The sequence below is a fragment of the Apium graveolens genome, unplaced genomic scaffold, assembly GCF_009905375.1.
Source record: "Apium graveolens cultivar Ventura unplaced genomic scaffold, ASM990537v1 ctg8777, whole genome shotgun sequence".
In the NCBI taxonomy this organism is placed as follows: domain Eukaryota; kingdom Viridiplantae; phylum Streptophyta; class Magnoliopsida; order Apiales; family Apiaceae; genus Apium; species Apium graveolens.
The window spans coordinates 5,037-14,908 of NW_027421462.1; the positions used below are offsets into that span (position 1 = coordinate 5,037).

General features: G+C 37.4%; 1 pseudogene; it reads right to left on the minus strand.

Annotated features, from left to right (window-relative positions):
• Nucleotides 1–8,134: 8,134 nt before the first annotated feature.
• On the minus strand, nucleotides 8,135–9,385 carry LOC141705325 (ribulose bisphosphate carboxylase small subunit, chloroplastic-like; annotated as a pseudogene).
• Between the last annotated feature and the right edge of the window lie 487 nt (nucleotides 9,386–9,872).

Here is a 9,872-nt window from a genome sequence, read left to right on the forward strand (position 1 = left end):
AAGATAAAATACATATTGTCTTATGTGTTATTAACTATGAAGGGTGAGAGAAGCCTTCCATCTTCTTCTTTTTTCCAAGTGAAAAAGCCTCTCTTTATTAATAACAAGGTCCTTAATTAATTAGCCGTAATGGACCTTTTGTGCGCACCTTAGGAATAAGAATATGCAATGAGGTTCACAACGTATTTAGTGATCTCTTATATAAAATATACTCCCTCAGTCCCTTCCAATTGTTTACATTTCTGGGGAAGTGTCCGACACGCATTTTAAGGTGCATAAAAGGTATAGTTATGTAACTTATTTTTACAATTTTCTTTTTCTGAATAAAAGTTGAATGTTTTAATTTTTATTCAAAAAAAACAAAATTCTAAAAAAAAATACAGAACTTATTCTTTATATGCACCTTAAAATGCGTGTCAGACACTCTCTAAAAAACGTAAACAATTGAAAGGGACAGAAGGAGTATCTTAGATGTCGCATTATTTGATATATCGTCACACTTCATAATTTTTTAAAATTCTTGCTTTCCCATACTATTTCAAGCTAATTAGGGAGTTGATGTTAATTAGCAGTTAAGGACAATTTTTTTTCTAGAATTGGTTTCATCGTACTTGAACGTTCTCATCTTAATATTGTCAATTTCAAATCTATCTTTAAATATTTTTAGGCTAGACTTTTTCCTTTCAGGAGTTCCGTGCTTATTCTCAAGACTGAAAATATTTTGAATCACATTTGAAGTAATAATAATTAAACTTATTATTATTTCCTGCACAGATAGGTGTTCATAAGGCGGTGGATGCAAAGATAGGTGGAAGACATGGGGATATTCTACAAATAGAATGGATTTGTCCTGCAAAGGTATGAGTTGAAACATTGATATTACATACATTTTGATATCTTTTTAGTTAAAGATGCTATGCACTTTTCTATTATAAGTTCTGATGTTGAATATTACACACGGATTTCAATCACAGTTAACTTTGGATATTACTGGGGTGTGGCTTGCTGGGCAAGAGAGCATAGAGGCTACCCGGAGACGTACCAACTGATCCTAGGTAAAGTTTCTTGTTCTCGAGTCTACTTTTTAAGTTTATCCCTAATTTAGCACCTCTGATTATTTTTTTACTTTTTATTTTAATGTCAGATTTCAGGCGAGCCCACTGACCATTCAGACAGCACAACCCTGATAATACCCATAGAGGAGAAAGGCAACCTGCTCAACAACAGTTCACCAATCCTGACTACTTCATCAGTGAATGATGAAATAATGTCCATGGCTATTGATGCCGTAAATGCTTTTAAATGGCGTCGCATTGGGGCAAGGTGAACCTGTAGTTGATTTGGGCATGTTCATGCAATGGCTCGACACAGATACTGTTCGTAATTTTTCAGCGGGCAAGTTCACTGGAATCGAGCCAACAAAATCAGTTCCCAGAGAAAACGCTGATCAGTTTTACTGTGTCGGAGAAAATACTGGAGTAGTCATCCCCAAACCCATTGCTTGGACATCTTCGGTGCCTGCTCAGGATGTTCTTGACCTGGACTTGCTAGCGCGTCTCCTACAGAACCCAGGAGATGTGGAGAAACTAATAAAAATATATGATTCGACAGCTAAAGGAAAGTCATGTGCCAGTGCCATCGCAACCATTCCTGAATAAACTTACCTTTCCAAGGGAAAATACAGCTCCTGGACACAATTCACATTGCATTACTGGTGAATCCTCTGCCCCTTCAATAACCGTTTCTTCAATGGTCACATCAAGCAGCAATAAGAGCCTAATTAACAATAATATACCATTACCAGAAGCAACAATGACCCCAATGTGACCTCTGTATTACTCACCAAGTACCAACTGGGAATCGGATATAGAGATTCAGGGTCAAATCAGTGAAAATGGAACGGTTGCTGGTATGAGAATGAAACCTCCAATATCACCAGTGGCTATATTTTCTTTGCCACAAAACGCCAGCCTACAGCCACCACAAATGGGCTGCCATCCCTTCTGCCTAGGAATCCACCTCTACTCCAGATGCACCCGTACCCTATCTCAGGACAAACTGCTCTGATACCTATACTGGGGACACAACTCGTAACAGCAATGGGTCTGAATCCTTTAGTGAATGATTTGGTTACATTGCTAATGGTCAACCAGCAGGCTGCTGCTAATGTGATAGCCGCCTTTAGTCACTCAACCCGTCCCACGAACTGCTCTTCGTTGCATGCAAACACTCAAATAGTTGGGCAATGACCATCTACGCTGAATCCGTATCAGGAGCCGTGCACGTACTTAAACTCTCCCAGGGGATGTCGAAATGACGCTAATTGCCGATATCTGCACAGCAAGTCCGATGTTGGCTCATTGGGACAGTACTGGATCATTGTACAAAAGAAGGTGGGTGCAACAGAGAAGTCTCGAAGAAGTGTGATGTTGCTTTACTTATTAGACTAGAGAACTGAAGATGCTTCTCTTTTTAATATCTACTAGCTTAAATGTTAATATTTAAATTTTTTATTTATCAGTTTAGTAGGACAATTTATTATTTTTTAATAATTAAAATTAGGGGATAATCGTTGTACCAAATTATACCCCATATCTACATAATTATATTAAAAACTAAACAATGAAAGTTTGGTTGGTAAACAATAAAAGTTTGGTTGGTAGTAGGTTGCTCACAGTAATTATTGTAATATTTAAAACAAAACACTTTCATTAATAGATAAATATTCATGATATAATTATAATATGTCTAATGGTTTTCGTTAAAAAAAATATATATAAAATTCACCCGGAGTGGCTGAACAAAATTATACTATTTATCCAATTTGAAATAAAATTTTTTAAAAACTACATATAATTAGTGAATTTGAAAAATCAAGCTAAAATAAAATAATAAATATTATTGATCCGGGGTAAATAGGTAAAAATTATTTTCTCTTAGACCGAATGGATAATAAATTTAATTTTGTTTTAGTCTGATGACATTAAATGAGGTAAACGAGTTTTCTTTTATATATTTATTTTATTACAAATTTTCTTTCACATATTTATTTTAGTTTAAGCCTGTTTATTATTTTGTTTAGCTTGATGAAATTATATCGATCTAATAAATTTTATTGGTCTAGTTTTATTTTTTTATTACAGATTGGATCAATTGTATAAATTTGTTTAGCGTGTTCCGATGAATATTAGTTATTATTTTTATTTTGTCCTATCTGTAACGCTCCCAAGTGCTGGAACTCGCAAGGGAAGGAGGACTGTTCCCGGACTTCTGGAAACTCGTCCTGAATGGCATCCACAGCGGCGTCCCAGCCTTCCTTATAACGGACTCGATGAAGGAAGGCATCATGCGCCACCATTAAATTCTTGAACTCCTGAGTGTCCATCCAGCCGTCAAAGGCTTTATCCTTTTGAGCGTTGAGGATAACATTTTCAGCCCGGGCCGTTTCCAAGTCAGAAGTAGATGAGGCAAGTCGGGCTTCAAGGGCCTCTATTCTTTGGTTGGCCTCCTCCAGCTTCTTGTTCGCATCCTCGAGGCCAACCTTCCAAGCCTTGGCTTGGTGAATCGCCCCTTGAAAATGGGCGTTCGCCTACAAGATACACAGCAAAGGTAAGAAATGGAAAAAATCAAAAAAAAACTACGAATGGCAAAGGAAAAGACGTACCGTCGCCAAAGCCTGAGCTCCGAAAAGCTCGTTAGCCTCCAAGTCCTGTTGAAGGACAAAGTCTTGATAGTCAACCGGGGAAATGGAATGCATAGACCATTCCTTGGCAAGCGCTGTGTTGCCAACAATCGAATCCTTGCCCTGGATTCCACAAGCAGGTTGGAAGTAAGACCCTGGTTTTTGCTTGGTACGTAAAACTTGGCCGAGGCCTTCTTCGCCTGGTTCCTTTACCTGGAGTAGGAACTCCGGGAAACGATCCCCAAGGCACGGGTCTTTAAACACCTTTCCAGCACGCTTCATCCTGGTCGTTTCCAGGTCTTTAGGCTTTGTAGCCTCCTTAATTTTCTCAGCCACTGCAACAAATAAGATAAGTGAGTTGAGAAGTTAGCAAAGTAGAAGATAAAAGGAACGAAAACACTAGATAAGGAAGGAAACGTACTCTTCTTAGGGACGGGAGAAAGGCAGCGTTCTACAAGAACGGTCTCCCTGATAAGATCCCAAGAATGGGAAGTCCCATTATCTTGCGTAAGGAGGTTGAAAGCTCTGGTCTCCTCCTCAGACAAAATTATATCGTTTGGGCTCCCATCTACGGCTAGCCCAAAAGACGAGCGAAATAGGGTGCCCAATCGCCACCCTCCCAAACGACGAACATAAAATCTTTCTTCCACCCCAAGTTGTTGTCAGGGATGGACTTCACGTTCACTATGTGGGGAACGGTTGGGTGCTGGTTTAAAGAAACACACCCCGGATTCTTGTCAGGACTGTTCTTGAACTGGAAAATCTTTCTAAAAACAGCAACAGAGGTAGAGACATTGTGCTTGGTGCATTGCAAAAGATAGCACATAATCAACCTCCAAGAGTTAGGAGGGAGTTGGCAAGGGCTGATGCCCATATCAGCTAGCAAAATAGGGATGAATGGGTGAAAGGGGAGTCTAATACCTGCCCTTAAAGTATCCCTGTAGACGCATATTGCGTCTTTCCTCCACTGACAGGCCCTGTCGGCCGGACTTGCAAGAACTAGCTTGAAAGGATACTTGATTTTGAAATAACCGCTCAACTTGTCCAACTCCTTTGGATCCCGCAAGGCACTGATATGGTCGTGTGCGTCTAGATGCGCATCTGACGGGTTCTCGTCCCCTCGTGTGTTGATCATATATATCAATCAAGGAAGTGTACCTTGACCGAATGGGGAATTCATTGGACTTTCTGGCCACATTCATCTTGGCCAAACGGGTCATTTTCCTTATCAGCCATCTGGAAAAAAAGGCACATAAGGAGACAATTCTAAAACGCAAACTATGCAAAAACAAGCACAAGAAGTAAAGGGAGAAGTCTTACCTGAAGTAATGCTCCTAAAAAGGCTTTGGGGATTAAGATACTCCGACCTACTGTTATTGCTCTGAGATTCTTAACAAAAGAAGAAAGAAGGAGAATTTAGAAATGAGAAAGTGAGGAGCAGTAGACTCTACTCACATCCTTTATATAGGTGAAAAACTGAAGTTGAAGGGACAAAAAGCCCAGTAAGTATAAAGGCCCAAAGAAAAAAGCCAATAAATGGAACATTCCAGAATATTCCAAGGAATTCCAAAGAAATTAAATAAAAATTCCCGAGAATTCTAGAGAATTCTAAAGAAGGTGTTTAATATATTAAGCCCAGATTAATAAGAGGCCCAATGGGAGGCTCAAAATCCAATTAGGATTTGGAAAAATAAAAAGCCCAAATCCAATTAGGATTTGGAAAAATAAAAAGCCCAAATCCAATTAAGATTTGGAAAAATAAAAAGCCAAATCCAATTAAGATTGGGAAAATAGAAGGCCCAAATCCAATTAGGATTGGGAAAATAGAAGACCCAAATCAAAGCCCTAAAAAAGATAAGGCCCAATCCAAATTGGATAAGAAGGAAGCCCAATAAGACCAGAATTGAGGTCGAGTTCTAAGTCGTGAATTCTGCTCGAATTCTTTTAAACAGACACCCAGAAATTATGGGTATAATGGATCAGGATTGAGGTCGAATTTCAGCTCGTGAATTCTGTTCGAATTCTTTCGAATAGACACCCGAAAATTAAGGGTATAATAGAACTGGATTGAGGTCGAAAGCTAGGATCGAGGTCGAATTCCTGAATCAAGCATAATATTTTTCAAGAATGGGGTCCAGAAACCTAGACTAAAATCCAGGTCGAAGAATCGACTAGGATCCTGGTCGAAACCCAGGTCGTGAATCCTAGCCGAAACCTAACGACCAGGAAGCAAATAAGCGCAGAAGTCTCGACTAAGAGCTAGGTCAAAGGTTTGACTAGGATCCTGGTCGAAACCCAGGTCGTGGATCCTAGTCGAAACCAAACGACCAGGAAGCAAAGAAAGACACTAGTTTTCGACCAAAAATCCAGGTCGAAGGTTCGACTAGGATCCGGGCACTACAAGAAAAAAGTCCATAGACATCGCTTTTTGGCCGATGTCTATGCTGTTTTCCCAACCGATGTTGATGTCGGTGATGTCTATTCTAGACATCGGTGAATACCCGATGTCTATACTCGATTAGACATCGATTTTAGTTAAAAAACAGATGTCTATGTGTTGATTATTTACATAAAATGCTATAAGTAAAATATTTAATAACTAAATTACACCTAATTAAACATGTTAAACATATCATGAGCTAAGTTTTTTGTCAGAAAAATATCAATTTTAGTGAAATATACTGATTGTCTATGTGATGATTTTTTACAAAAAATGCTATAACAAAATTATTAATAACTAAATTACACCTATTAAAACATATTAAACATATATTGAGCTATGTTTTTTATCACAAAAACATCGATAATTTTGACAGAGGTGATGCAAAATGACATATTAAACATCTCTTTCTTTAATGAAAGGTGATGTCTAATTTAGCGTATAGACATCAGTGTTTTCTAGAATGAAGTGATCTCTATGTATCATTTAGACGTGAACATGTTAGTCTTTAACATCAGTTATTTGTCTGAAACTGATGTACATTGTATGTTTTTGACATCAGTTTTGTTTGGTTAAGAGTGATGTTTATAATGTTACTTGACATCAGTTTAATCTTAAACAAAGTGATTTCTATATTTCATTTAAACTTGAACTTGGATTTCTTTGACATCAGTTTTTTACCTTAAAGTGATGTACATTATCTTTTTGACATCAGCTTTTCTTAATTAAAAGTGATGTGTAAAAAGTTATAGACCAAATTATGTAAAGTTTTACATCACTAATTGTATAATTGTTGTCTGAGAACGTCAACCAAAATAGTAAAACATATGATCTGAAATCTAAACTATTACATTCTCCAGAAACCAACTGAAGACATTCAGTCTAATGAAAATTGTAAGATAGTTTTTTTCACTATCCCGTTTTGAACACTCTTCAAAATCTGAGACATAAATCCTCTCTACACAAGACAACAAGGGTCCATATAAATTCCCATTATTTAGATATCTCAACAACTGCAGAGGACAAGATGAGCAAGCCGCTTTATCCCAAGCAAGCAAATACGATCCTCCACTTACTGGATATATGCCATGTGCACGATCAAATCGACCACATGGGTGCTGCATTAACCACCCAAAAAGACATATGTAAAAGAATTTAACAGTCAACTTAGACGTATTTCAAGTTGTGCATACTGGGTCTACTTGTTTGTTACTAAGTTTTGATTACTTATGAGTTTCTATTTACTTGTGTCGGAGTGCATTTTCAGAAGCATTAGAGGAAGAAGTGAGAGAAATCATCAATAACATATCCTAAAACAACTCAAGAAACTTTGCTGCACTTCCAAACCAAGTCAAACAACAACATTCAGACATAAAAAATTAATATTATTCCAACGTTCAGACAATTATTTACCTAGGTAGTATGCGTTTCTTAGCAAGTGCAGGCTCCCATTATTGTTTTCATCAACAAGAATATCTATTATACTATTTGAGTTTCAGGACCAGCAGGTGAACTACAAGGTCAAATATGATTACTAACTGCAGACTATGAATTCCTGGGTTGAAATAACATAGATTATTAAAAAGAGCACAACATAATCGCCTCTCAAGTTAAAAGGTGAGGTGGAACTTGTCATCAAAATTGATGACCTAGTCAACCACCTGTTTATAACTGGAGTAGATTTAGAACAATGATTTCTGGCATTCTAAAGACCAAAAGCTCCCTTGAAAATATATGGCAAGTACGAAAATGCAAACTTATATAAAACCAGTTTTAAATAAGGACGTTTGTGACAAGAAATGCACAGATGCACCCATGATATATTTGTTGAGTATGACAACATAACTGATACAAGCAACTATGTACAGCCAATTCCTTTAGCAATAATAACTACTGTAAGCAGTTTAGAATAAGGAAATTTTGAATTACCCCTATGGAATCACTCATTGATTTCATTGAACATGCAGAAGCAAAACAGGGTCGCACTGCAACTTTTTCAAGGAGCAGAGAATCTAGGAGGTGGTTGTGGGCTTTTGGATGATGAACGACATACATTGAGCTTGCTTAATGTTATCAAAAGCCAGGCACCGGATGTAAGCACTAGGATATGCCTTCTTGCATTCCGTGATTCATGGAGGACTTGAGATGCGTCCGTGCAACCAAACATGGGAAGCTTCCACATTGTTCAGTACCTCCTATCGTAGTAGTTAGGAATTCTGCTGTTCTCGCGATAAATATACCCCAGCTGTAGACAAAAATGTTCAGAACAAGAGATCAGTATTTCAACCCCTGCTTAACAAAAACTTCAGACCACAGAGTATTGCTTCAAGCCATTGATTTATATAATGATTTTGTGCATGCAAGAGAGAAAAGAAACAGAAAGTTCATCTCCAGAGATGGCAATTTCAAGATTGAACAAAATTATTTATCAGTGCCACAATTTGGATTGCATTTATAGAAAATTTGATAACATCGGACACACAATGAATATTTTCTATATAAAAATATGCAGTTTCTAACATTGGAGTCAAGTTCTATCACTATCAACTATCAAGAAACAAGACACCTGCTAAACTGAAAGTTTACAACATAATTTAAATTATGATAAAGAGTGGATGCAAATAGCAAATTTTTTTAAGAATTAGTGGTTGTATTCCAGATGTTATCTTTGCCAAACAAAGGGAGCTCACAATACAATTCAATTACCAGAAGTCACACTTTCTGCAACTAACTAGTTGTCATATCTCTTTAACACTTAAAATTGATGCAATTGTAGATAAAAGCAATTAAGAACTATCTAGCTGAACAAAAACTGTAGAACATTTCCAGTAGGATATGTATTAATCATACTAATAAAGAAATTATGAAGTATCTATTTTACTGCATCAAATTCAAGGCATGGAATCCATCCTTTTTTCATCATGTAATCAATTTCCCTAGCGATTGAATCATCGGTGAGAGGTGGAAGGTAGGAGAGAGTCTCAAACTTCTTGTTATCAATCAGATTCCAAGTCTGTTTACACACAAACGAGAGCCAACTATAAGCAGTACAAAAGGTGGTAATATAAACAGCTTAAAAAAATTAAAAATAAAAATACAAGTTCCGATCAAAGTACCTTCATACAGTGAGTTTTAGATCCATTCGAAACAGTCTTCCTGTTCCACGCAACTGAATCCTTCATCTGAAACAGCTTTGGCGGGATAGGTTTCAAGCCAACATAGGTGGATCCAGCCACCAGAGCCGAAAAGCTTGCAGCAGACATAATTGATTTATTACCAAACTGATCTAGAGCACAACTGGAAACACAAACTAGAGACTAGCACAAGAAGTGATTCTATTGATTTTATTTACGCGATATGTATTGTGCATTTTCACCCAAAATAACAGGATACTGCTCCAACCCTAACTTGGGTTACCCAAGTACCATAAAAACCAAAGCGGTCCCACCACCTGAAATAGCCAGTAACCCCACAGCAAGAAGAGCTTATTTCCATCCAAATTGATATTGTGCCAAGGTCCCTGCATTAGAAACAGTGCTAATAGGAGTATTTGCTGCGGGTTCCAAAGCCTGATCTTTTGCAAAATTGATGACTTCGGATTCCTGTCTACATTAATATACATAATGGCTAAAACTCAATTACCAAGACTATTACCCATCCCCTAAGAATTTTGCCAACATTACTAAAAAGGAAGCCTGGATTTGAATTAAATAAGTTACATCCTGCTGGTTGACCAGTTGAAACTGGTGG